The sequence below is a fragment of the Callospermophilus lateralis genome, chromosome 4 (genome assembly GCF_048772815.1).
Source record: "Callospermophilus lateralis isolate mCalLat2 chromosome 4, mCalLat2.hap1, whole genome shotgun sequence".
Taxonomy (NCBI): domain Eukaryota; kingdom Metazoa; phylum Chordata; class Mammalia; order Rodentia; family Sciuridae; genus Callospermophilus; species Callospermophilus lateralis.
The window spans coordinates 24,827,850-24,855,503 of NC_135308.1; the positions used below are offsets into that span (position 1 = coordinate 24,827,850).

Genomic DNA, 27,654 nt, shown 5'->3' on the forward strand with positions numbered 1-27,654 from the left:
TGTTTTAATTTGACAATATTTTGTTGGCATATGATCACTCCTTCGAAGAGACCATATTAGGTATGAATTGAATTCCCAGAATCTCTTGGATACTTCACAACAATTCTAAGAAGACAGACACCAAGACCAGGGTGGTGAGGCTCAGCAAGGTTAAATAACAATCAGCCACAGAAGGAGCTAATGTCATAGTCTGGGCTTTTACCTCCCAGAAATAGTAATGCTAGATATCACTAGAGAAAGGAGCTATTTATTCCTGAGTCTAAATTTTGCTGCCTTAAAAAATTCAATGCTTGCCACCTTTGATTCTGGTTTTTTGCAACACCAAATATTTTCCTACATCTCTCTGCTATTTTTCTAACCTTCAATCACTTTAAATGAATGTCATAGCACATCATTATATTTCCTCTTCTATTAACTCCAAATGAATTTCAGCCTGTGAGCGCATGCATGCCCTTCTCCCATCCCCCCTCATTATAGTGTCTTTTTTGGAAAATTTACTACTTCTGAGAATGAGCATAATGGACCAATTTTTTACCCTGTGTAACTCTAGATGAAATGTCTACAGGCTAATAGAGCAATCAAATATACCCTGCTAAGCCAAATAGCAGTGGAAGAAGGGGACTTAGAGGCCCAGGGCACCTGTCTTCCCTGTTATTTGTTAATGCATCTTTGCCCAAGACAGATATTTTGTTCAAAACCTGCCTTAACTCCTGCTGCTTATTCTCTTCCACTTCAAATCACTCACCTCTGTTTTGTGACATAACAGTTGGTTTATGGGGGCAATATTACAATCCAGTTGTCCAAGAGCTGCTTTCTAATAAGGTGATAAAGCATAGGCATTGGCTGACTTCCCATCCAGAGCTTTTTAACAAACTTCTGGTGAAATGGCAACAGGGTGCCACATCAGCAGGTGGAATGTAGATACACATGAATATTTGGAGGAGCCTCATGAGAGTGGATCACATTTTTATTTTCCCCAATTTGTTATCTCTACTTGTTTGTGGTACATTTACTAGGTATTTGAAAAAGACTGTCTCAGATACACCCAAATTACACATTTTGAAATCAAATGCACTTGTCTCTTGGTAGTACAGGGTCACTATCCTGCCTGCCAGTAGTTTCTTTTGAGATCCTTGTCCATAATAAAAACTCCCCCTCAATTTAACAAAGACAAAGCTCTAGATGAACCCTCTTCAGACTGAACATAGTATAATTTACTTTTCAATTTCACACCCAAAGATTTTGTAATGGGGGAATGTAGGCGGTTAAGTTTTCAGTCATACCAAATGGGTTTTTAATATTTAAAATCCATCTGTTTACTTACAAAGAGTAAATGCCTGGAAATGAGGCTTCTAAAATGCAAATGAAGAGCTACAAGACTTATTTCTGCTTGGGAAAATTCAACACTTTTCTGACAAAAGGGAGTAATAATAGCTCCTGTAGAATCCAATAATGTTATAAATGATGGTTGATCCAATAGTGCATGATATGTGTATGGGGAAATCGACAGTCTCTTGTTTGTTATGACTGCATCATGAAATGCCTCATAAATTAGGGGAAAGGGAAGAGATTCAAATTAGCATGGTACTTCGCAAATTGTCAGCTATACCAATTTTAGGATGCCTGGGCCTGCAGAAACAGCTAACAGACATAGGGAACTGAAAACAATTTCAGAAAAAGATTATCATACCCACTGCCATTCATGGATTAGCAAGATGCAGGTAGGCCTCTGCTACCTTCCTACTAGAATTTAGTCTCATTCTTCATTTGTTTATTTGTCTTTAATTTTGAGAAATTAAAGTTTGCTTTTAGGTAGTTACTCTTCTCAGTGCATGATTTCATAAAAGATTACCTAAAATGACTAAAGAGGTATACATTATTATTAATATGGAGAAATAAAAAAATTATAGGGCTACATATGAAAGGTTAAAATGGATTTTTTTAATACAATCTTGCATGTCTTCACTAAGAGTTGTTAGCATTAAAACATAGGTATGTATCTTTCCATTGGTAGATTTTCTTGAAACACTTTAGTCTTAATATTTCACAGATTTTGTTTTAGGGTGTCTTTCTACCTGCTTAATAAAACAAGCTAATAAAAATCAAATCCTCTTAAGTAAGTCTCTTTTAGTTCTTGAAAAATGAATGTGATATATAGAGTAACACTATATACTATTATTTTCAAAATGCCAAAATAGATCATGACCAAGCTGACAGGAGTTTATTTCTCACTCATGCAGCCTCAAACAGGCTTTCTATGGATGGAAAACTCACTTTCCTATGGCAAGCCTTGCAAATTAGAACTGATGCTTCTTTTGTCTCGTAACTCTGTTATCTTCATTCTGTACCATTTCTTAAACTCATTGGTGTGGGAATGATACCAGTCCTTTACCCTTACTTCCTTGTTGGAAAGTAGTGACATTGCACCATGTTGGTATAGGTGCAATGTCTGGGAAATATAATTTCTTTCTTGGGTCCCAATTTGTAGAAAATTTCTACATTTAACACAGAGAAGCAAAGATTTTTGGAGGTCAATTAGGCTACGGTGATGCCCTGCTTTTCAGAGTGAGGTCCCCATCTGCAAACAAATCAACTGAAGAGCTTGTACATGGAATATCTCCTACACCCATTCTCCTGAACCTGTTTAGTCTCTGTGGGTTGGCCTCAATTCTTTTCTAAGATTCTGCTTCATGAAAGACTTCCCTGGGGATCTTGAAACATGGCCCATTGGACAATGGAAACCAGAGTCTCTATAATCTGTCTACCCATTTCCCATCTGCTATTTTGTTTCTCTATTCAGTTCTTATCAAGCTAGAATATTAGTACCTGTCCATAGCACACTGATAGAAGATATGTTCTATTAGTAAAACAAAAAAAATTTTTTGGTACCCAGGGGCATTTAACCAATGAGCCACATAGCCCACTTTTATTTTCTATTTTGAGAGAGGGCCTTACTAAGTTGTTTAAGGCCTCACTAAGTTGCTGAGGTTGGCTTTGAACTTGTGATCTTCCTGCCTCAGTCTCCTGAACTGCTGGGATTGCAGGCATGTACCACTACGCCCCACAAAAAAAAAAAAAAAAAAAAATCAACCACCTGTGTTCCTAATATCTTCCTATTATTAGAGAAAGAGAGAGAAGGTTTACTTCACACCATTTTTGATGGCTTCCTAAGCTGATGAAATCAAGTAGCTTCATTTTCTGGTTTTGGCATTTTGATGTTTCTTGATGATAAAAGCCCATTTTCCATTACTATAACATAATGCCTGAAGTTGGGTAACTTCATAAAGTAAAGCACATTTATGTCACAGTTCTGGAGAATCCAAAGGCAAAGTACAGCACTGACTCAGATCTGATGAGGACCTCATCACGAGTTCACATCTTGAAACAGGACACCAGTGACGCTAAAGTCCCCTAATCACATCCTGGGCCAAACTACAACCCCACATTTTAAAGATTTTTATTACTTTTCATATGACCACACTGAGAATCAAGCCTCCATCACAAGAACCCTTGGGGAACACCCTCAATTCATATCCAAACCATGGAAATGACTAATTTCCTATCTAATTCTTCCCATGAAATAAATGAATGACAAATTGCTCCAGAAGCACATTTCATTTTTATGGCCAACTTCTTTATCTTGGGATTTGAAATATGAGCATCTTGAGTCTAATTCAATTCTAATTAAAATAATACTCATTAAATGATTGCCCCTGGGTTATGTGATAAGTGGTATTAAATTGGAAAAAGACAACCCACCCCAACAGCCCACAGGTTATTTATATTCTAAAAAGCAAGTAACAAAAATGTTTTTTTTTTCTTTCCTTTTTGATCTTTATAATGGCCTGCTGGCTTACTCTACTATCTCCATTTAGATCATTTGTTGATAAATCTCAAACATAATATGCAAAACAACTTTATCCTTTTAGTCCTTCATAATCTTGTTTGTCATCCTCTTGCAATATCTTCTGTCTCTTTCAAGTTCACCATGAATACAACTGGCTCTCTATTACAACGTGCTTAACTTTCTCTCACCAGAGTACCTGCACATTTGTTAACTCTTAAGCTAAAAGTTCTTTAACTGGGTGTATTTTTTGCACTTACCAGTGTACAAAATACGTGAGGAAAATATTAGAATCATCAACAAGGCTGTCTAAATTCCATCTATAGCAAGTATGGAAAAAAAATATTTCTACACTGACCACTCTGTTGGTGACCCAAATTAACTGTCAGCATTATATAATGTACCTGAATGACAATAGGTTATGAAACTCTTGGAGGTTATTCAGTTATATTTTTGATCAAAAGGCAATCACTCACTAAATCTTCCTTGCTTTATTTCACCATGTTTTTTACTCAAGTCTTGTGTCACTGTGACCAAAATACCTGACAAGAAAAACTTTGAGGAAGAAATATTTATTTTGGCTCATGGTATAAAAAATATTTATTTTGGCTCATGGTATAAAAGGGCATAGACACAGATTCCATTGCTCTGGGCCCAAGGTGAGGCAGAATATCATGGCGGAAGGACATGGTGGAAGAGTAGTCCTCTATGCATGGAAGTCAGGAAGCAGAGATAGAGGGGGAAGGAACTAGAGGGAAGATGAACCCCTACAAGGCAAGTACCCAGTGACACCCCTCCTCCAGCCATATTCCACCTGCCTACAGCTGCCATCCAGTCAGTGCATTCAAACTAGGATAGACTGATAGGTCATAGCTCTCACAATCCAACCATTCCAGTCATTTCACCTCTGAATATTTCTCCAGAAACACTAGAGTTTGGAAAGACACCTCGTATTCCAAACCATGACACCATGTTTGAAACACACACCTTTAGAGAAAATAAGAAATACCATTCTAGGTTAAGCAAATATCTTCCCTATCTAGGCATCAAACAGCATTTTATGGAGCATATGATTCTCTCCTATGAAAAAGATTTAAGTGTTTAATATTAAAAATAAGACATTCTAAATTCTATTAATAACCATTTCCATATCTATCTCCCAGTATATCTGAACTCTTCTATGATATATTTATACATTGTCTATGTCACTTTCATAGCAATATTCCCATAAAGCACAGAAGATTCAACATTACAATCCATTTTCTTCGCTCCAAACTATACCTTTTCAAGTATAAAATATTAAATCATTGTTATATTTGGGTATTTTTTCTACCTTTTAAAAATTTTTCTTTATTTTCTAAAATTTTATTTATTCTAATTTGTTATATATGACAATTCACATTATACAAATAGAGCACAAGTCTTCATGTCTCTGGTTGTACACATAGTAAAAGTCACACTATTCATGTTTTCATATATGTACTTAGGGCATTGATGTCAGCCTCATTCCACCACCTTTCCTGCCCCCATGCCCCCTCCCTTCCCATCCCTCCCATTTGCCCTGTGTAAAGTTCATCTATTCCTCCCACACTGCACCCCACATCCCCATTATGAATCAGCCTCCTTGTATCAGAGAAAACATTTGACATTTGATTTTTTGGCATTGGCTAACTTCACTTAGCATTATCTTCTCCAGCTCCATCCATTAACCTGCAAATGCCATGGTTTTATTCTCTTTTAATGCTGAGTAACATTCCATTGTGTGTATGTGTGTATACAACATTATATATATATAAAGATATATATATAAAGATATATATATAAAACTTTTTTATCCATTCGTCTACTGAAGGGCATCTAGGTTTGTTCCACAATTTAGCTATTGTGAATTGTGCTGCTATAAACATGTGGCTACATCACTGCAGTATGCTTGTTTAAGCATACTTTGTTTTTTTATCCTTTGGATATAAACTGAGGAGTGAAATAGCTGGGTCAAATGGTGGCTCCATTCCCAATTTTCCAAGGAATCTCCATACTGCTTTCCATACTGGCTGCACCAATTTGCAGTCCTACCAGCAATCTATGAGTGTGCCTTTTTCCCCACATCCTCACCAACACTTATTGTTGTTTGTCTTCATAATAGCTGCCATTCTGACTAGAATGAGATGACATCTTAAGAGTAGTTTTGATTTGCATTTCTCTAATTACTAGAGATGATGAATGTTTTTTCATATATTTGTTAATTGATTGTATATCATCTTCTGAGAAGTGTCTGTTCAATTCCTTGCCCATTTATTGATTGGGTTATTTAGCTGGTTTTTTTTTTTTTTTTTGGTATTTAGCATTTTGAGTTCTTTATATACCCTAGTGATTAGTGCTTTATCTGGTGTGTGAGGGGCAAAAGTTTGCTCCCAAGATGTAGGCTCTCTATTCACTTAACTGATTGTTTCTTTTGCTGAGAAGAAGCTTTTTAGTTTGAAGCTATCCCATTTATTGATTCTTGATTTTAATTCTTGTGCTATAGGAGTCTTATTAAGGAAGTCAGGGCCTAATATGACATGATAGAGATTTGGGCCTACTTTTTTCTTTTATTATGCACATGGTCTCTGGTGTAATTCCTAGGTCCTTGATCCACTTTGAGTTGAGTTTTGTGCCTGGTGAGAAATAGGGGCTTAATTTCACTTTTTTTTTTTCTTTTGCATATGGATTTCCAGTTTTCCTAGCACCATTTGTCAAAGAAGCTATCTTTTCTCCAATGTATGTTCTTGGCACCCTGGTCTAATATAAGATAACTGTAATTATGTGGGTTTGTCTCTGTGTCCTTTATTCTGTACCATCGGTCTACAAGTCTATTTTGGTGCCAATACCATGTCATTTTTGTTACTATTGCACTGTAGTATAGTTTAAGGTCTGGTATAGTGATGCCACCTGCTTCACTCTTCTTGGTAAGGATTGCTGTAGCTATTCTGGGTCTCTTATTTATATTTTGGTATTTTTAATGCTAAATATAAGTTTCAGAATGAATACATTTCAATCATATGTCTTTGTCATAGTTTTATTTCATTTAGCATATCTATAATAGAAGGTTTTCATGTGAAAAAAATCTAAATCATGACTGTTTAAAAAAAAGTTTTATGTTTTAACATTGGCCAACTTTTATGATTTGGATATGAGGTGTCCTCCCAAAGCTCCTGTGTTAATACAGGAATATTCAGAAGTGAGATAATTAGATAATGAGAACTGGAACTTAATCTATTCATACCAGTTTGAATGGACTAACTGGAAAGTAACTGTTGGCAGGTGGAACATGGCTGGAGGAGGCAGGTCCCTGGGGGCATGCCCTGGAAGGGTGCATTTTCCTTGTGGCCCCTTCCTACCTCTATCACTTTCTCTCTGCTTCCTGTCCACTGAGAGTGGGCAACACTATACCACCATGTTCTTCCATCATGATCTTCTTTCTCTTCTTGGGCCCAGAGCAATGAAATTGGACAACAATGCACTGAACTTCTGAAACAATGAGCCAAATTTTTTCTCCTCTAAGTTGTTCTTGTCGATTATTTTGGTTATACCAACAAAAAGCTGACTAACAAACAAACTTATAAAAATTACTTTTAAATCAGTTTAGTTATAGTACAAAGCATGCCCATAATTTCCCTTTAGGGAAATGCCTCTATATCTTAATTCAGCACCACAGACTATCCTTTAACAAAACAATTTTGTTTCTCACATGTCTGGAGTATAGCAGAAACCAAGGTGCTGGTTTGCCTGGGGTGTTCAGACTGCCATCTTCTTCTGATAGCTTCCTAGTGCATTAATCCTATTCAGGAGGGCTTTACCTTCATGATTAATTACTTCCCAGAGGTCCTACCTCCTAACAGTATTACATTGAGGTTTAGGGTTTCAACATATGAATTTGGGGGGACACAAACATTCAGTCCATTGCATTGAGCTATTTATGGGTTTTGGTTTAAAAAGAAATTTCCAAGGAGAGTGCTTTCAAAATACCATAAAATGGTGATAAAGTATCTGTTTTCATATCTTTGTATATTTTAAGTGAGAACTCTGACACCTGAGTCATTATAAACTAGCCTTTCCTACTTTTTCTAAATCTGTGTACCTTCACATCACAACAGTGATTTATACTCAGGCATGTGAATAGGGGTCACTGAACCATTCTAGGATTAAAAGGGATCACATAAAAAAGGCTTTCCTATACACTTCTTACCTGTGCATTCCTATAATCCAGACCACCAGAAGGGAAGCATTCTAACATTGCTGAGGAAAGATATCTTATGTATTGGTACATTTCAAATATACGTTTAGGTTAACAAATACAATGAATGATAAAAACGTGACAAAGTGAAATTCACAAATGTTTTCAATGCATAATTTCAATGGTAACTGATTTTTTCCCCAACTCACTATAACACTATCTTTTTTTTCTAATTCTTGTTATGCATAGAAAATAGTCCATGCATAACAACCTTCTCAAAGTTGGAGTAAGTTAGACCTGGGTTCAAGAATTAATATTGAATGACAACCTTGGGATCTACAAACAACCCTTACTCATTGGAACAATGGACCAAATCAAATGCAAGAATATCTAAGAGGGCTAAATATATCTATGTGTCCAAATTCATAAGTTGTAGATCAAATGATTAGGACCAACACTTGAAAAATAAGCTCCAATAACTGCTATGTCATTTTTTAAAGGATCATTATTACATTTAGAAAATGACTGTTTGAGTCAGCTTTCCCCTGCTGTGACTAAAGGGCTGACAAGAACAATTTTAGAGGAGAAGTTTATCTGGGGACCCATGGTTTCAGAGCTCTCAGTTCATAGATAACTGGATCCATTTCTTGGGGCTCAAGGTGAATCAGAACACCATGGCAGAATAGGAAAGCCTCTAGGTGATATCAGGAAGCAGAGAGAGAGCACTCCTTGACAAGGAAGATACATAAACCTCAAAAGATGCCCCCAATGCCCACCTCCTTCAGTCACACCTTACTTGCCTTTAGTCTCCAATTAATCCCCATGAGGGAGGGGTTTCATTCTCTGATTGGATTAAGGCTCTCATAATCCAATCATTTTACCTCTGAGTGTTCTTGCATTGTCTCATTTATGAGCTTTTAGGAAACACCTAATGTCTATATGATTACAATGACTTCTTCCCTCTGTATCAGTCTATTCATAAATATTTTCTTGAATTCTGGAAGATGTTATTTAAGAGAAATGTAAATATATTAAAGGGCATTAAGAAGAATATGACCTCAACCAAGGAGGTACTTCATGCCACAGGAAAATTTATTTCCCCATTATAGGAGTTTGTTTGTCTGAAATTCATAAACAATGTACTGACATGTGGATTTAAATATTTTTTCAAAGGTCAAGACAGATAAGCGTTGAAGGTTCTTCCAGAAAAGAGAATCTATAATCTTGTGTAGTAAAAGAAAATACTGTATACTGTTCTTTTTAAATGATGCCAAATTACCTTCATTATAAACAGTTCAATTTTAAAATTGAAATAGTTCTGCAATCTGTATATGGGGTAAAAATGGGAGTTCATATCCCACTTGAATCAAAGTGTGAAATATAATATATCAAGAACTATGTAATGTTTTGAACAACCTACAATAAAAATTAATTAAAAAAAAATTGAAATAGTTCGATTTAAACCCAATATTACTTCAGTTACTTATTTATAAAATAGAGTACATATATGCATATATAGATATATTTTATGGATATACAATTTATATTTATGTGTGTGTATATACACACACACAGGTTTGGGGGAAAGCAAATGAACATATATAACGTATCATCATTTATACTTAGGTAGAATTTTTTATTTGTCTAAATCATTATACACAAGGATGCATTTAGATGTTTCATTGATTCAGAAATTTTAAAATCAGGGATAGTGACACTGAAATGTCTGTTTTACAAAGGAGAAATAACAGCAATTTGGGAGAAATTTGTATTTTCTAAAACTATCTTCTATTAAGCTGAAGTGAAAACTCCAATATTTAGTTGGTAAAGCAAATCTTATTATTTAGCAATATATGTGAAAATATTAGCTACACAAATATCGCTACACATAATTAATGTCCTCAAGCACTGCCCCATTAGCATGTATTCTCCTGGGCTAGAGTCACAAAACTAATGGCTGTGCTTCCCAGGGGCATCGGCTGGGCATGACACCGCCTCCATTTTCTGCATAACCATTCTATTGCCTTTAATATAATATGATTACTTTCCATTTGATTCTACAAATTACATTATAACAAATTGCTACAGTGAAGCCCATGATATGTTACTCTCACTAATTAAAATCCTTGTTATCTCTACACTTGGGTTAATATGCGTAGTTATTCTTTTGTTTCTTACCAACCACTGGAGAAATACATTAGGAAACACTTCAGGCTCAGCATCTTTTGTGTCATTAAATAATAGTTATTTGTGCTTTGTCAGATGTAGAAAAGAGCTAACATTATTTTGCTGTGGGGAAAGCTATGTAGCAATTACAGCAGATGCTACAGTTGGAGCTTTCTAAAAGCTGATATTCTAGTCAGGTAGGATTTGAGAGTCTAAATAGACCAGTGAGTGACATTTCTTATCCTAAGAGACCTCGCAATGAAAAAAATGTCTACATTCAGTCAAGTTTAATTTGTTATCAATATAGCATTTAGACAGGACTTTGAAAACTGACAGCGTATATTCAGAAAACATTGGCAATATCAATAATATTGTTTGAACTCAGTTATATGAAATCACACAAAAGGTATCAGATTACTCTTACTGTTGTTCTCTAAGCTCTTCCCCCACAAAATTTTAAAAAGCCCCAGGCAGACAAAGTCCTAGTTTTATTGCTGTTACTTTTTTTTTTTTTCTTCCTTTTTTTAAGGTAAGGTATGTGGGTCAGACTTCAGTTGTGAGTGTTGGAGATAATATTGCTGCTTTAGAGATCTCCATAGCGTTTTCTTCCATTGTCAAACAATTGCTTCTGTCATGACACCACCACCTTTGGTATTTAGGAACATAAAGTAAATTCTCTGACCTAATTGCATAAATAAGGATTATGTTGTATGTCTACACAACGTGTAATTTAAACAATGACAACAAAAAGCCTTTTTACTTTTTCTTTTCTTTTTTTAAAAAAAATAGGCCATCTGCTTTTGCTGTGTGGCAGTATCTGAAAACACAGCAAAGTCCTAAAATATATGGTCTAAACATATTAACTGTGATATGTTTCTTGGAAAATCAACTACAGTGAATTTTCTCTTCTTTTCTTTCTTTCTTCTCTTTTTTCTTTTTTTCTTTTTCTTTTTCTTTTTCTTTTTTTTTATATGCAAGTTTAAGACAAATAACCTCTTTATATCTCTCATAATTATTTTTTTGCTTCCCAAATGCCAAATGGCTCATATACAGCAGCAAAATATAATGAGGACCTGAGAGATAATTGCCATTAGAAATATGCCACGGATTGTGTCAGTGTATGCCAGGCTCTTAATTATATCCATAAATATCCAGAAGACCCCTGTGCCAGTTTGGCATTTCCAATCATAAAAGCAGCAGAAGTGAGCCATGAAGAAGCAAACCTTCTCCCTCCCACACATCTCAGCATCCCATTCCTTTGCTTTCCAAACATTTCTTACATTTCCCTCTACAGTTTTATGATGGGTTTAGTTTTAAGTAACATAAGTTGATAATTAAATCCATTTAAAAAACAAACACGCAAATTCTGCTTTGATCAGTCAGAAATTTTATGATGATTTCTGCTTCTTGAACTTATACTTTGATTCCAGTATCATTATAAAATAATTTTAAGCTTGTAAGCCTTGTTGTTTATCCTATTATCTGCAACAAAAATTTTACCCAATAACTAATACCACTCACTTCATCAAGTGTAACATCAATATTGCAACTTGTTCTTTATTTTACCTTTTTTTTTCTATTTTAGAGTAGAGAGCAAGGGATAGATGAGGCTAAACAGAAAAGTTGATTTTAGGAAATAAGTATTTGTGAATTTGAAGAACTGAAAATTCCTTAAAACTTTTCATTTGCCTGTTTAACCCTGTGAATACCAGGCATAAATCCACCCCATCTCTTGAAATTTGGTTTGTTGGTTGTAATGAGTCTGTGATTCTATTACTGGATCTTGAAAATATGCTCTGCTGTTTTAGAAATATTTGTAGATTTGATGCAATTACTGCATAATTGGAAACCCTATTTTGTCACCTTGTTTAACTGTTACAAAATGCAAAATTACGATCACTTGAGAGTTATTAAAAAGGGGCTCACATGAAAAAAGAGTCAGAAAAAAAATTCTTGGTCTAATTCTGTAAAGAAACTTGAATGCATAACTCAGTTAAGAAAAACCTAAGACCTCGATTTGCCTTGTATTTTTTATTAACAAATAAAAACCTATTCCCACTAATAATCTAAATGTTAATCCAATTGAATGGTGGCCTTTACATTTCTAAAAACATGGCTGTGGGTTCCTGAGGCAGGAAAAAAATCTTTACAATTTTCATCATTACTTGTATGCAAAATTTCCTATAAACCTACCACCTGGCTGGTATATATTTATCACAAGGAGGATTGTTAACTTCTGTGGTCTCAAAAGCACTATTATTCTACATCTGAACCATGACATCACCAAGACAGAAAGCATTACTTCCCAAATTAGACACACTGCTTATAATGGATTTCTCTACTCTTCCAGATGATTAAAATATATAATGGGTCAGAAGAAATTTTCTGTTAAAATATTATGATGATACAAGGTAAAATTTGAAAACAAAACAATACAAGAGTCAACAGTAAATGTGTACATTCTGACCCTTTTCTAATGACATAGTACAAATTTTTAAAATTCAACCCCAGAAAGGTTTTGAAAGGTTGATTTTTTTTTTCCAGTAACAAAATGGCATTTGAAGGGAAACATTAGTTGTGGGTATTATGCTGAAATACACTGCCTTTGTAGCCATTACAGTATAACAAGCACTAAATTTACCTTTCTGCCATTAAAAAGCAAAACTAGAAAACTGGCAGAAATATATATATAATAAATGCTTTTAACAATTAGATTATAGAACAAGTTATGCCCCCAAAAGGTAGAAAATGAAGTGAACCCTATCATCATCTTAGCTTTTGACTCAGAGGCACATTTAGATCTACAGTGCAAGAAAGAGGGGATTCACACAGCTCAGAGAAATTTGCTGAATTGAAAAGAGATAAATCAGAATATAAAATTTTACAACTACTTTGGGAATAACTTTGGCAGTCTACAATAAAATCAAGTATGTGTTTGTTTTATGGCCTACCAATTATGCTTATAGGTATTATCCAAAACATATAAAAACATATACACAAATACTCATACATGGATATTTATTATAGCTTTGTTCATAGTTGTTCCAACTGGAAACAATTCACATGCCACCAAGATGTGAAAAAAAAATAATTTGTGGCATATTCATATAATAAAGAATATTTGACATGAAAAAGGAATGAGAGGATGCTATGTAGAACAATATGGATGGATATATTATGCCATTATGTTCAGCTAAAGTAGTCATGCATATTGTTTGATTCCATTTTATGAAGTTCTAAATAGACAAACAATTGCAGAATGGCCCTTGGTATCTCTAGGTTCCACAAAGGTGAATTTGACTCATGGGAGATAGAAAATGTTGTTTTAAAAATTCCAGAGCATTCCAAAAAGCAAAGCTTGCATTTGCAGCCCACAGAGGATTAAGCTGGGTCTGCGTGAATGAAGCAATGTGCAGATGTACCCTCATGAGCCTCCTGTCTCACTCACCTCTGCAGAAGTCATCCAGCACAGCTCATATACTACACAGTAAGGCCTAGGATGGTTATATTTAGAATGAACATGAACAGATTTTTTTTGGTCTTTGTTCCTTAAACAATACAGAATAACAACTCTTTGCATAGCATGCTCATGTAGAGCTGATTTAAAATATCAAGGAAGATGTTTCTAGGTTACATGTTAAGTACTGCACCATTTCATATAAGAGACTGAAGTGTTCATGTTCTGGAGTTGAGGGAAACCTGGAATCAAACTCCCAAAGATACAAAGGGATAACCACATATGGTGTCAGAAAGCAGATCAATAATTGCCAAGAACCAGAGGTGTTAAGCAGAGGCTGGGGTGTTTACTGTACATACACACACACATGCATGTGAATATACATATATGTACACAAACACACATACACACACAAATATATGGCTTTTACTTGTTAGCAAGTGTAAGCAAATTTGTTAACTTTTCTGAGTCTGAACATCGTATGGTAAGCCAAATAACACAAGCAGCTGGTCACATTTTAAGGCCATGCCTCCCCAGAGGCAGGGTGTCTTGCTAAAGATGTTGATAGAGTACATATGCCCAAACCAGTAAATTATCACTGTTAAACCAAATCAGTTTATTTTAGACAATACTACAGTTGTCAAGAACTCTGTAAAATATGAATAAACAATAACAAAAACAAATTTCTAAATACTAGGAGATAAATTCTACTTCAAGAACAACAACAAAAATTCTTAATTAAAACATAGTAATCAAAAGAATCAAAGCAAAATTTGACAATATCTTTAGATTTTACTCTTCCTGTCTAATTATATTGAACCTTTCCTTCTGTGTCCTTTTTACAGTGAAGTCACAATTTTTAACATTATCTGATTTCTATAGATCAATGCTTGATTCCTCTGCAGGCAGGTTAATCTGAGTGGCATTCCCTATTATTCATCTCTTTCTAATTAGCACACACCATGATGAGCTAGAATGCCTAGGATAACAAACCAGGAAGGGGGTGGAGGTAATTTGCAGTGTTCAGGTATTTTGTACCAACTAGTTTTTTTCTGTTCACTGAAAATCTTATAAATATATAGCATTCTTTGAAGAAATAAGCAGATATTGTAGATGATCCAGATAAGTGCTTCATTAGTACTATAAATAAAAGCAAAACTCTTGCCTGCTGAGTGGTGAATTAGTAACATCAAGCTATGACAAGAAAGATCTCTATAATATGATTTTTATCATTTGTCATGCTGCCATAGGATGAAAAGTGCAAAACTAGAAAACAGAAGATTATTGGAGAAAAGAACAACTTTTTTCTCAAAATTCTAAGAGTTGTGGGCATAAAAACAGATTAAGTTGCTTAAATACATGTATATATATCACATTTACATAAGTATGTTATATACATATATTGTATATCACAAAATTAGTTAGAAAACAAGATTTGAAAGTATGAGAGGTAAATATTTAGACATAATAGTTTAAAAAATACCAAAAATGTCCAATAAGAAATGGACTAGAAGAATTTAATGAAATAAACACCATAGTCTCAACATAATTTGAGCACAAATGTGATGGCCATTTTGCAAACACTCATAAAGAAAAAAATTGTTGTGTATAAAAGACTGATCTTATGGGTTTTTGAAACTTGAAATTATTTTATTGCATGGTCATATCTAGACTTTAAATTTATAGGTAACAAAAGTAAAAAATAAATGAATACTTCTGCATATACCTTAACCCTTGATAATTTTCCAGTTATTATGCATTTTCTGGTTCATATTTTCTTTATCTTCTCTATACTCTAGTTTAACAACCCAGTACCTTTTCAAATCTTTAAGATTCATGAGTCCTTAAAAGCTTCAGTGGCCACATGAGTGAATAGCTGTAGTTGTTGAGATCTTTTAAAGTTGAAATAGCATTTCCAGTGCAGACCTCATGCATTAATCTTCACTAGTGATTTCTGAGAAGCAAACAGGCTTAGCTGTTTCTGAAGGGCTCCCAGTGTGACCACAGAGCAGCAGCACTTTCATCTCTTTGTTTCCAAATAATTCTCTTCAGGAAACTCAATGACAGGGAACAAGCCACATCAGACACTTTGTAACTGTAAAAGCACAGGTATTGGCATTTGGGGGGAAAAAAATAAAAGGTACCAAGGGTGAATTTCAGAAAATTGGCTAAAAGCATTTTATAGACAAAATGGATTACATCAAAGCCATTGACAGTTACCTCAGTATCTGGGTTAAGTTTTAATAGTTACATTTCTGGTTTCCATACATGGTGAACTTTAAAAAAGGATTGTAAAGTGTATTATCAAAGTATAGGAAAAGTATAGGTACTTTGTCCCTTTAAGAAGATTTCTGTGTTGTTCCACTTTCTATTACTATAACAAATAACTAAGATAATAAACTTAGAAAAGTTTTAGAATGCCTCTCAGTTTTGAAGAATCCAGACCGACATCATTTGTCCTATTGTTTTTAGACCTGTGACACATCATGCAATCATGTGATGAAGGAAAACAGGGGAAGAGGAAGGAGCTAGCATCCCACTATTTCCTTCAAGGGCACATGCCAATAACCTAAAGAGCTCCCACTAAATCCCGCCTCTTAAAGGTTCCACCACCTCCTAATAGCGTGTCCCTGGAGACCAAGCCTCTGACACATGGACTTTGGAGAGACATTTAAGTTCCAAACAATAGCAGATTTTCTGCTCTTATATATCTTGAACTCACAAACTTTATCATCTGTTTTTTACTACACAGACATAATAGTTTTGGGTAGACAACAACAGCAACAAAACAGAAGCTTGAGGAGGAAACAGACTTTTGGGGTATATAGACATGGGAGATAAACAGGCAAATGTATACCTTCAATAGAATCAAATAGGTGCCACAGAAAATAATAGGGGAAAAAACTGAATACTCTTTCATATTAAAAACTTCTAGGCCTTGAGATAGTAAAGAGACTTCAGGATATTCCTGGAAGAAGAAATAACATGTACACAATCGTGTGAATGAATGAGGAGACCATGTTCAGGAAAAAGCATCAGATTTGGTATGGCTAAAATACAAGGTATAAAGGGAAAAAAGGATTTAGACAATCAGGAAAGACCATATTGTGAAAGTCTTCTTAGCTATAATAAATGTTTGAATATATAAAGATCCTATAAATAAAGAAGGAATATGAATGCTTAACAAATGTATGAAAAAATGTTCAAAATCTCCAATATTTAGAGAAATGTATGCAAATTAAGACTACACTGAGGTTTCCTCTCATTTCAGTCATAATGGCAATTATCAAGAATACAGGTAACTAAATGTTTGCAAGGGTGTCAAGAAAGGGTATGCTCATACCTTGTTCATGGAACTGCAAATTGGTGTAACCACTCTGTAACACAGTAGGGAGATTCCCAAAAAAACTGAAATCACCATTTGACCCAGTTATCCAAAACTTACTACAGTGACACAGACACAACAATGTTTATAGCAGCTCAACTCACAATAGCTAAATTATGGAACCAACCTAGGTGCCCTTCAACAGATAAATGGATAAAAAAAAAATGTGGTATCTATACACAATAGAGTGTTACTGAGCCATAAAGAAGAATGACTTGGTGAAATTTGTCAGTAAATAGATGGATCTGGAGACTATCACACTAAGTGAAATAAGCCAATTCCAAAAAACACAAGAATTGAAAGTTTTATATTTGGAAGCTACCCCACAATAAGAGGGGAGGTAAAGAATAGAAATTCAGTGGATTAGACAACAGTAAATGAAGGCAAGGAAGGGGTGATAGGCAAAGGAAGACAGTGGATTGACTCTGATATAACTTTCCTATACACATATATGAATACACCAGAGTGATTCTCACCGTCATGTACATCCACAATAAATTAAGTTAAAAAAATAACTACAGATAATGGCAGAAAGTTCAATAGAGGGAAGGGAGAAGCGGTTGGGAGAGAGAAGGGAAAGGAGGTACTGGGGTCTGAATTACAGCAAGGTATATTCCGTGCTTACATAACTATGTCAAAATGGATTCAGCTGTCATGCATAACTTTTAAAAAAGCAATTAAAAAAAGAAGCGTTTGCAGAAAGGAATGACAGTGTTACTAGCTTTAAAAATTTTTGGAAAAATAGCAGATGAGAGTGCAGAGGGTAAACAGAGTCAACAGAATGTGGATATAGAAAAAATAAAGAGGCTACTATAGTAGGTGAAGAATGGCAAGGACCTGAACTAATTGGCAATATTGTTGATTGGAGAGGAGAATCTAGTTTCAGAAGATATCTTTGCCAGAACTGACAGTCCTTTGGGTTTGGAAAAGGAGGTTAGATTGGTCCATAGTGTGATTTTAATGCTACTTACTCCTTGGAGAAATGTCACTGGAGGAGCAGATTTAGATGGAGAGTTTGAGGAAGAGTAGCCACCTGATGGAGATATCTAGCAGTCGTTAGGAATGAGTGGGTATAAGTCCTGGCTAGAGATTTAGATCTTGCCTTTCACCTTTTACCAATAGAAAGATTTGGGTAGACAACAACAGCAATAGTTTTGGGTAGACAACAACAGCAACAAAACAGAAGCTTGAGGAGGAAACAGACTTTTGGGGTATATAGACATGGGAGATAATATAATATTATATAATTTTATAATTATATAAAATTATATAATCTCACTAAGTCTCGGTCATCCTCTGTTTAAAGAAAAAAAGGAGGACAAATTATGCCATATTCAGAATTTATATTACATAACTGGCCAATAATAGCCTTTCAGTGATGATAATTATATGTTATGGGAAGATAATAGGAAGAATGAAAAAAAAATCGAAACTGGAATAACCAAAATATTTAACTCCTTTGGGCTTCAGGTTCTTTATTGGTAAATTAAAAAACAAATGATATCAAATATATGGTGCTGTCAAAATAGAAATTACATCAAATGTGAATTTGTATCAGGATGACCTGATTAAGCATGACATAAGAAAATGTGCATTTATCTCACATATGTGAAGACACAATACAGCTAGGTCACTTGGCCATCCCTGCCTTCAAAGGAATTGGGTAAGAATGTTCTCAGGCATCCAGTTCAGCCCTTAGAGAGATGATGAGGTCCCTACCCATGTAGGGTTTAGTTTCCAAGAAACTTGTGATATGAATGCCTCCTAAAATTTAATTTTCATTTTTAGTTTCCCTTAGTTAAGGATATATTTAATCTAGAGTGATGGTTGTTCTTAAGGCCTAATTGAATGCAAAAGGGAATTCATGATCTATTTTAGCAGCTTTCAAATATTTCTAACCTTGAGAACATTTTTTTTGTTTAAATATTACAAGAAAGCCCAATGTGTAGAATGAAAAAAAGATCAGAGCTTTTCTAGTAAAACTGGGTTACCCAAGCCCTGACCTACATGTATACCACTTTGCCTGCCACCATCCAACACTGCCCTTCTTGCTCCACTCCCAGGATATTCTCCAACCCTAATCCTAGGGCTGCCTACAGATAGGCTATGATAACATAACCCTAGATAACTGAAAAGTGCTTGTTGATCTTCCACATGTACCAGGCACTATGCTAGGTACTGGAAGCAACATAAAAACAGATGAAGTCTCTCCCCATGAAGGATTTATTTCCTAGGATAAGAGACAGATGCGGAGATAAGACTGGGGAGGGGGATGTCAAATAAGTAGAATGAGAAATGAAGGAAAAAATTTCTAAGTTGGATAATTTCTTTTTTTTCATTTTTTTATTTGTTCTTTTTAGTTATACATGGCAGTCGAATGCATTTTGACATATCATAATACATGGAGTATAACTTCACATTTTTGTAGTTGTACATGATGTGGACCAACTTGGACAATTTGTACAAAGAAAAACAACTAAGAAGCACAGATAAAGCATAACAGGAGGGTTATCTGCTTTGGATGCAGTGATAATAGAAGGTCTTTAAAAAGCAGAGGCTTGGCGAAGGAGAAGGTACTGGTCTTGTGAGTAGGGGAGATGGAGTCCTGCCAGCAAGAAAGGCAGGTGCAGCAAGGTGATTAGATGTATTTGAAAGACAGGCAAAGGCAAGGTCCTACAAGACCTTAGACGTGGAATTTTATTCTAGGTGTCATAGAAAGCCTCAGAAAGTAATTTTGAAGGGAATCGTAAGACATGATCTCATTTACATTTAAATAAGATCCCAGAAATGTAGAATTAAGGTAATATCTCCATTATGGTTTGAATGTGAGGTGTCTCCCCAGACTCCTGTGTTAATGCAGGAATGTTCAGAGGTGAAATCACTGGATTGTGAAAGCTGTGACCTAATCAGGCCTTCCTAGTTTGAATGGACTGACTGGATGGTAACTGTAGGCAGGTGGAGAATGGGTGGGAGAGGTGGGTCACTGGTGGTGGGTCCTGGAAGGGCTCATCTTCCTTGTGCCCCCTTGCCCTCAGGCCTTTCTACCTCATCTTGATCCCAGAGCAATGGACTTGGCCAACCATGAACCAAACCTCTAGGACCATGAGCCAAAATAATCTTTCCTTGCTGTAAATTGTTCTTGTTAGGTATTTTTCTAACAGAAAAACTGACTAAAAGAACCTATGATTAATATTTTGGCAAACCACATTTTTAGAATTTGTAACTATTATGCTAGCCTTAATTTGGAAGCATCATATTTTTAGGACATTTAAACTTATGCTGACAATGAAATAACGTAGACCCCGACAGGAATCACTTCATCCTGGTCCCATTTTTCCTCCTTCTGCTATATTCCATTGCATAGTTACTTATTTTGTTTTCTAGAAAACAGGGATCAAGTCTGAGACCCATTTTCCCCTACAGCAAGTTTATGAGTTTATTCTCAACTAAGTAGGGCTGTCACTAATGGAATTTTGTTTCAGGTGCTAAGAATGTATTTCTCCCAGGTAGTCCCCTTTAATTATGTTTGAACTGAAAATGGATATCCCTCTTTCCCAATCTCTCGGGAATTCCTGTCTAACTATGTAATGCAGTGATATATAGAAACAGAGGCTCTCAAAAAATTGGTCTACAGAAAAACATTACCCCCTCTGTATTCCAATATATTCATCCTTGATGAAGTTATTGAAGAGCTACCTTCTCCAATGCCAATATGTAGCTACAAAGCTGAGCTGAGACCAATAGTTCATCAGAGAAGTTTAGATCATCAGCAATATACAAAAAAAATCATATTTGTGTTACTATTTCTTGTATTGTAGTTAGTAATTGTAATATTAAAATTTAATTCAGAAAATGGTCATGAATTATTAAAATTGAGATCTCACAGAAAAAGCATATTTCTCACAACGGTATAAATATTTTGCATTGTATAGTTTGATGTGTATATGCATCCTCCAATATTAGAAAGGAAAATTGGATGATGACTTATTCAGAAAGGATTTGCATCATACAACTTTCTAGGAAATGCAGAGCATTTTCTATCGTTGAACCTGCAGGCAGGCACATGCAATCTTCTTGTTATATAGCAGCAGACCTCTGCTAACCAGATAGGTTGTTATTCTTAAAAGATGAAGGAAGCACTGCTAGTGTTGTAAACCTAATAAGGTGGGTGATGTGAATCAATTTGTACTGTCCTTGACTTTCTGCTTCTATTAGAATTCTGAAAGATCATTAGCTACCTCTGGGATATGTTTGATTAATGGGTTTGGTTAAACAAAAAAGGTGAGGTCACCCGTGAGCAGAAAGTTTAAAAAAAAAAAAAAGGGAAAAAAAGCCTCATACCAGAGGGAATATATGCTTTCCAAATTGTGACTCCGATGTTCATTCCTTAGGCGTGTTCTAATCAGTGCCACAGTGCACAGTGTGTTCTCACTGTGATGACCCTAGAAGAGACTTTTAGCCTTCCTATTTAATCACAGGGCACGTGGCCTCTGAGGGTAAGATATTAGCTCACCTGCTGAAATTGTGTCAATCTAAGGTGATCCAAAGTCCCCAAACACATGCTGCTAATAAGTTAGATTTAAAAAAAAAAAAAAAAAAAAAACTAGGCTAACATCTTATAGTGAGGAAAATTCTTCTTTATCATTACAGAAGGTGAAACATGTTTCTGCTGTGTTTTTACACAGTAGATCTCTTATTGTTTGGTTGTTTCATTAAAAATAGCCTTGCTTGCTGTTTTCAGCATTGCATTTTCATTTGCCTACTCTAATAATTCTCCTTTCAGGGTTTTCCCCAAGTTAAGCCTGGGGTAGCACACCAACATGGACACTGTTTTACTTGCCAGAATGAGGCCCTAGTCTTTGGATTTTTGTTTTTATTTTTCTTTTATATATATACTTCTGGCTTTCTTACTCCCCTGAGTTTATCACCCTGCACAAATTAAGTTAATTTTATAAGCTGAATACACTCTTTCTATTAAGTTCTCCTTAAAGTGAGAGCAATGAGCTTCATTCTACTTATTACTCTGCTCTTTACAACTAGTTTTATGATGTATGGCAAGAATGTGTATACTATAAATCGAGTCTATAAATCTTATATGTCTAGTGATGATTATGAATCCCTTGAGTAGAATTGAAAATACAATATATAACAACTCAGCCTGATTTATAGTCTCCAATGCAAAGCAAGTTACATTCACAAACCCCTTCTATTCACATTCATTTTTGCAGGCATTTTAATTAGATACAGGGATCTAAAATAATCTGAGTTCCTCAAAGCAAGATGATTGTTTGATTTAATGACATCAGTTTTTGATGCATTAAGACAATCTCATAAATGCCATTAGCTGACACCTGAGACTATTGCCTTTAGTTCTTTAAACAAATAAATTAATTAAGTCTTTAAACATGTTGCTTTGAAAATAGAGTTTATGCTTGAAACCAGCTTAAAAATATAACATGCCTGATTTGGGGGCTGAATATGGGTCAAACTTTAGATGGAAAAATTGCTCTCTGCTACCATCCCCTGCCCAGAACTGGTAATATCTACTTCTGGACTTTTATAAAGATTAGAAATTTGGACAAGGGCATCATAAGACAGAACATAGTAGATCTCATTTTATAAATATTAAAATAAAAAATATCTGCCTTGCTTCACAAACAGTGAATAAAATATTTTTCATTTAACCCAACACCCAATCCTCTTTGTTATAAACCAATAAAAATATCTTATTCAGAAAAGATTTGCATCATGCATTTGGTTTTTAACACCCGTTTGTTTTACCTTTTACTTAATCTTGACCAATTTCCTCAGAATGTTCCTGACATTCTACTTAGAACTTGATTCATTTCTATTAGGTACATATTTATGCTTATCTTTTTGGTATACATTTGTTTCATGATTTGTTAATGGGAGACAAAAATCAAATTTCTTTTTTTAAATAAAATTAGATTTGGCTCCATAACCAAAGAGCAAATTTAGCAAGAAATCTAGAATCCATTTTCTTACAAACATTCCTTCCTGTACTGCTCTGGGAATTTTACTTGAAGATATGTAGAGTAACGGTGTCTGGAGATATTGGATAGAGAAGGATGAATCCTTAGTGCAACATATATTTTTATTTCTACTTTCCTTTGTCAAAATCTAAATGTTCCATTTCAGGATAGATAAATGGCTCCACAACCACAGCATCCATGTCCTAAGCCAAGCATGATCTCCAAGGCATTGTCCTGGTGTAGCCCAGACAGAGTGGAAACCAGGCCCTACATCCATCAATGTCCTGAATCCTCATGGGGCAGCATCTCCAAATAAGGGATCCCACCCACCCTGCCATAAAAGCCACTTTCACTTCAAAGAGCTATTTTCCTAAGAGTCTACAATTTCAGTGGAGAGACTTCTTATTCTTATTCCCAGGAAAGACTAGCCCAGGCCTGCAGGTCTCAAAGTCCTTGGCTTTTAACTAAGGAGATGGTAAAATTTTCTTCATTCCTTATGGTGAAACTATAGCCCAAACCTCAGACAGTTTCTGGATTTCTCAGAAAGCAGAGAAAGAAAGATTGTGTGTGTGTGTGAGTGTGTGTGTGTGTGTGTGTGTATGTGTGATTATATAGCAGTTTGAATTTGAGTGTAGATTGTATGTATATTTAAATTCTGTTCTTCATGAAAAGACAGGGGAGAAAGGGTGCATGTCTTTCAAAATGATAAGATTTTTTATAATATTTCTTGAGAATGAAATATTGTTGAACTATGAAAGATTGAACCTTAAAGTCAGGGTGACTATCATATTCATCCTAGAACCTACTACATAAAAGACACTCAAAAGAGAAAAAAAAATTTGTGTTAACCTAAATTTAAATAAGGCTCCCAAAGTGGCTACAACTTCAGGAGATCAACTGTATAATAAGGCATCTTTTAATAACAAGCAAGCAAATACAAAGTACCAGAATGAATAACTTTCTCTTTCCACAACTACCCTCTCACTGCTACTGTAATATTAAGGTATACATTGCTGGAATCAATTGCTCCCAATGCACCTCTATGATAAATTATTAATTCTTCCATCTGGAACTCTGTTTTGCCTCTGCCTCTCCTTCTCCAAATGTCCCCAAATAAGGCATGTGTGTAGAGGATAAGGTCAGGTACATGCAAATTCCTAATTATTATTATCAGGCTTTTGCATCAAATCTTAGTGCATTCTCTGAGTGAATTGGGCAGCCTTCTTTCTACCTTTCTTTGTCACACTGGTAGGGTTGGAAAAGGGTTGCTTAAATAAGGATGTACTCTTCCCTCCCCCTGGAACCTGAAGGGTTGGGTTTAGGCAGCTAACACTCCAGGATGTTCTCATGGATGGACACCAGCCCCCTTCATTAATGCTGAATACCTGGGAAATTTTCTCATTTTTCCTAATCATGAGATTAGATAAAGTGCTGGGAATGACATACCTCTGATGGTGGGGAAAGGTAATTCTAAAGAAAATATGCCAAGGAAACAAGACACAGTTTTTCTCTATAAAAAATTATTTATAGTTTTCCCACTAGCATTCCACAAGCTAGTGACAGTCCAGTGAATTCCCTGCACCCAATTCATCTATTCATTCTCTGGTAACAAATTTAGTGAAGAAACTCTTCTGCACTTTCTCGACAGAATAAAAGCCACGGTGAATGGACCTTCCCCAAAACATGGATATCACCTAACATAGTTAGATGAGAAGATTCTGAGAAGTATTGTTTCTTGTATCTATGCATTGTTGTTGTTTTCTCCCCCATTCTGCATCTAGAGAAACTCCTGTTTTAATCTGTTACTTAATCCCATCAAAATCACCAATTGGTTTATTTTTCTGATGTCCCCTGTAAACACCCCCCCTCTCTCTGCACCATAGATAAGTCACTAGGAAAATGAAGCTTGGAAAAATGTCATATGAAAGATAATAAAAATTATAAAAGGATTTGGAGGTAGATGTGAATTAGGGCCAAATCACAGCTGTATTTTCCCTTTAATAATTCAGTCAATAGGAAAAGATTCCTATGTGTCCTATGTCCTCTACCTCCATGCCAGGTTGATGGGCAGTCACTTCCATGCACTTATGAATCATGGGTGGAAACATGCACGAGTGCACACGGAATACTGTACTAGAGAGGCTTCACTCCTCATCCTGGTCTTTTATTTACACAAATAAATGTCTTTGCAGTCTGTTGACCCTTTCATTCTTTCTGAAGTAATGAAGGTAGGGTTTTGTTTTCTCCCAAATATGACCCTTATGCTAATATTGATTTTCTTTCACTTTTTTCAGAACCATAAATTAAATTTCTATTTTTGCAATATGCTTTCATAACTTTGACCAGAATCACTGATTTGGAACTTGGTCATATGTTTTTGAAGTACATATGATTCTAATCTAAGTCCAATGCAACACTATATTTGCTCCCCCCAAAAATAACCTTAACCTAGTTATTGAGGCATGACCTTCTTCAGGTTGCTTTGGCTATTTACTGTCAGCTTTGTTTTTTAAGTGTCTAGTGTTTTGATCCCTGAAGTAAAGTTTTGAAATGTAATGACTGTCAGATAACATAACAACATCCCAGAATACACACACACACACACACACACACACTTTGGATATGACAAGCCATGTGAGTGTCACCTTTCTTTTTATTTAAAAGTACTATGACATGCATATGTCAAAGAAAATCTTTTCTTCAAAGGTTTATGCCTTTGAAAAAGCAAAGAAATCTTTCTCTTCTGTGTAGGCAATTATTACGACTTTCCAAGAGATATATTTGAATGATAGGTGCAAACATTTCACATCCTTTTCAAAGTTAACTTCTCCTTTCATAACGACATTTACAACTTTTGAATCTATTTTTCCCCAGATATGCTGTAACATTCTTCATGTTTTTAATTTTAAAAAAAGTTACCAGGAATGTTCAAGGTTCATGTAAATTTTGCTAAAATATCATAATATAATAATGTAGGCACAGCGTACACAATTCAAGAAGGAGGGGAAGCCAGGAAAAAGAATTCCAGTATAGTAAAGTTTGTATTTTATACCCATGCAGAAATGAAAATAAATCTAGCACATTTCTGTTCAATATGTAGAAGAACTTAATTTAAACAGGTAGAAGCATGGAGGGGCACCTATGCCACATTTCAAAAGGGTAAAGATTGGCCAGGTGCACTGACACATACCTGTAATCCCAGAGGCTCAGAAGCTGAGCTCAGGATGATCACAAGTTTCAGGCTAGCCTCAGCAACATAATAAGACTAAGCAACTTAGTGAGGCTCTGTCTTAAAATAAAAAATAAAGAAAATTGGGGATGTAGCTCCATGGTAAAGGGCCTCTGGGTTCAATCCCCAATTACCCCCCTCCCACAAAAAACAAATAAAACGGTAAAGGTTGTTTTAAATAAATACCTTGTACAGTACTTTTAGGAAAAAAAAATAGTGTTTGTTATTTCAATTCTTTGTTTTGCTTCTGAAGCCTAGATTATAAATTTGTGTTGATACTGCTTTATCTAGTAACAAGTCATCATATCAGCTATATCAGCTATACTAACACAAAAGTCAGGTATGCCCCACATGCGTATATCCATCTTGCAAGCACTGAAAACAGAATTACACTGATGATTTTATCCATTAAACAAATTTTAATATTAATTTAAAGGTTGTTACAGAAGCTGAAAACATTCCTCTCTTCCTAATTTTTCTGCACTAGTTACACAGTGAAACTAAGTGAAGACTTTGAAGGCTGAGATGAGTTTCTCCCCTTTCTGGCCCAGGTAGCTTCCTGAGGCTTTGACATGCTGATATCAACTTCAAAATCACTGCCTGTTCCCGGCTATTGCCCATAGTCCTTTCTATGGGATAGTCCTGGAATGTCTCCCAAAGGCTTATGATTGGAGGCTTAGTCCCCGGTGCAGCAATGTTCAGAGGTGGAGTTTTTGAGAAGTGATTGGATCATGAGGGTTCTGACCTCATTGGTGGATTAATAATTTGATGGCATTATTGGGAGGTGGTGGAAACTACAGGAAGTGGGGCCTACTTGGAGGAAGTAAGTCACTGGGGACTTACTTGTGCTTTGGGAAGTTATATCTTGTCCCTGGACCCTCTCTCACACGTTGCTACCAGGCTGGCAGCCATGAGATAAGCAGCTTTGCTCCACCCTGCCTTTCCACCACAGCATTCTGCCTCGTCAGACCCAGAGCAATGGAGTTGGATGACCATGACCTGAAACTTCTGAAACAGTGCACCCAAACAAATTTTTCTTCCTCTAATTTTCTGAAATATTTGTCCTAACAGTGAAAAGCTAACTAACACAGACCTTATTTGCTTTACCTGAAGTCTTAGTCTTCTTCTTTGGGTAAACGTGAACTTTGAACCCTTTTGAGATTTTTATGAGACTTTCTCTCTGTTCACCTCTGTGTCCAATCGTGATAGAGATAGATCTTCAGATGGAAAACTCTTATCCTGGTTTAGTCTTATTAGGATGTTCTCTGTCAAGGGAAAGTCATTCATGAACTGAGAGGCATAGTCTTGTTTTTGTTGATGGAAACTCTTGAGGAGTGAATTATTGTTGCAAAGGCATAGATTAATAA

At 35.4% G+C, this 27,654-nt stretch overlaps 1 protein-coding gene across 1 annotated transcript in view; it reads left to right on the forward strand.

The window, feature by feature from the left end:
- Galntl6 (polypeptide N-acetylgalactosaminyltransferase like 6) overlaps positions 1-27,654 on the forward strand; it is a 1,038,819-nt gene that overhangs the window by 685,495 nt on the left and 325,670 nt on the right. The gene's annotated exons all lie outside the window — the stretch shown is intronic.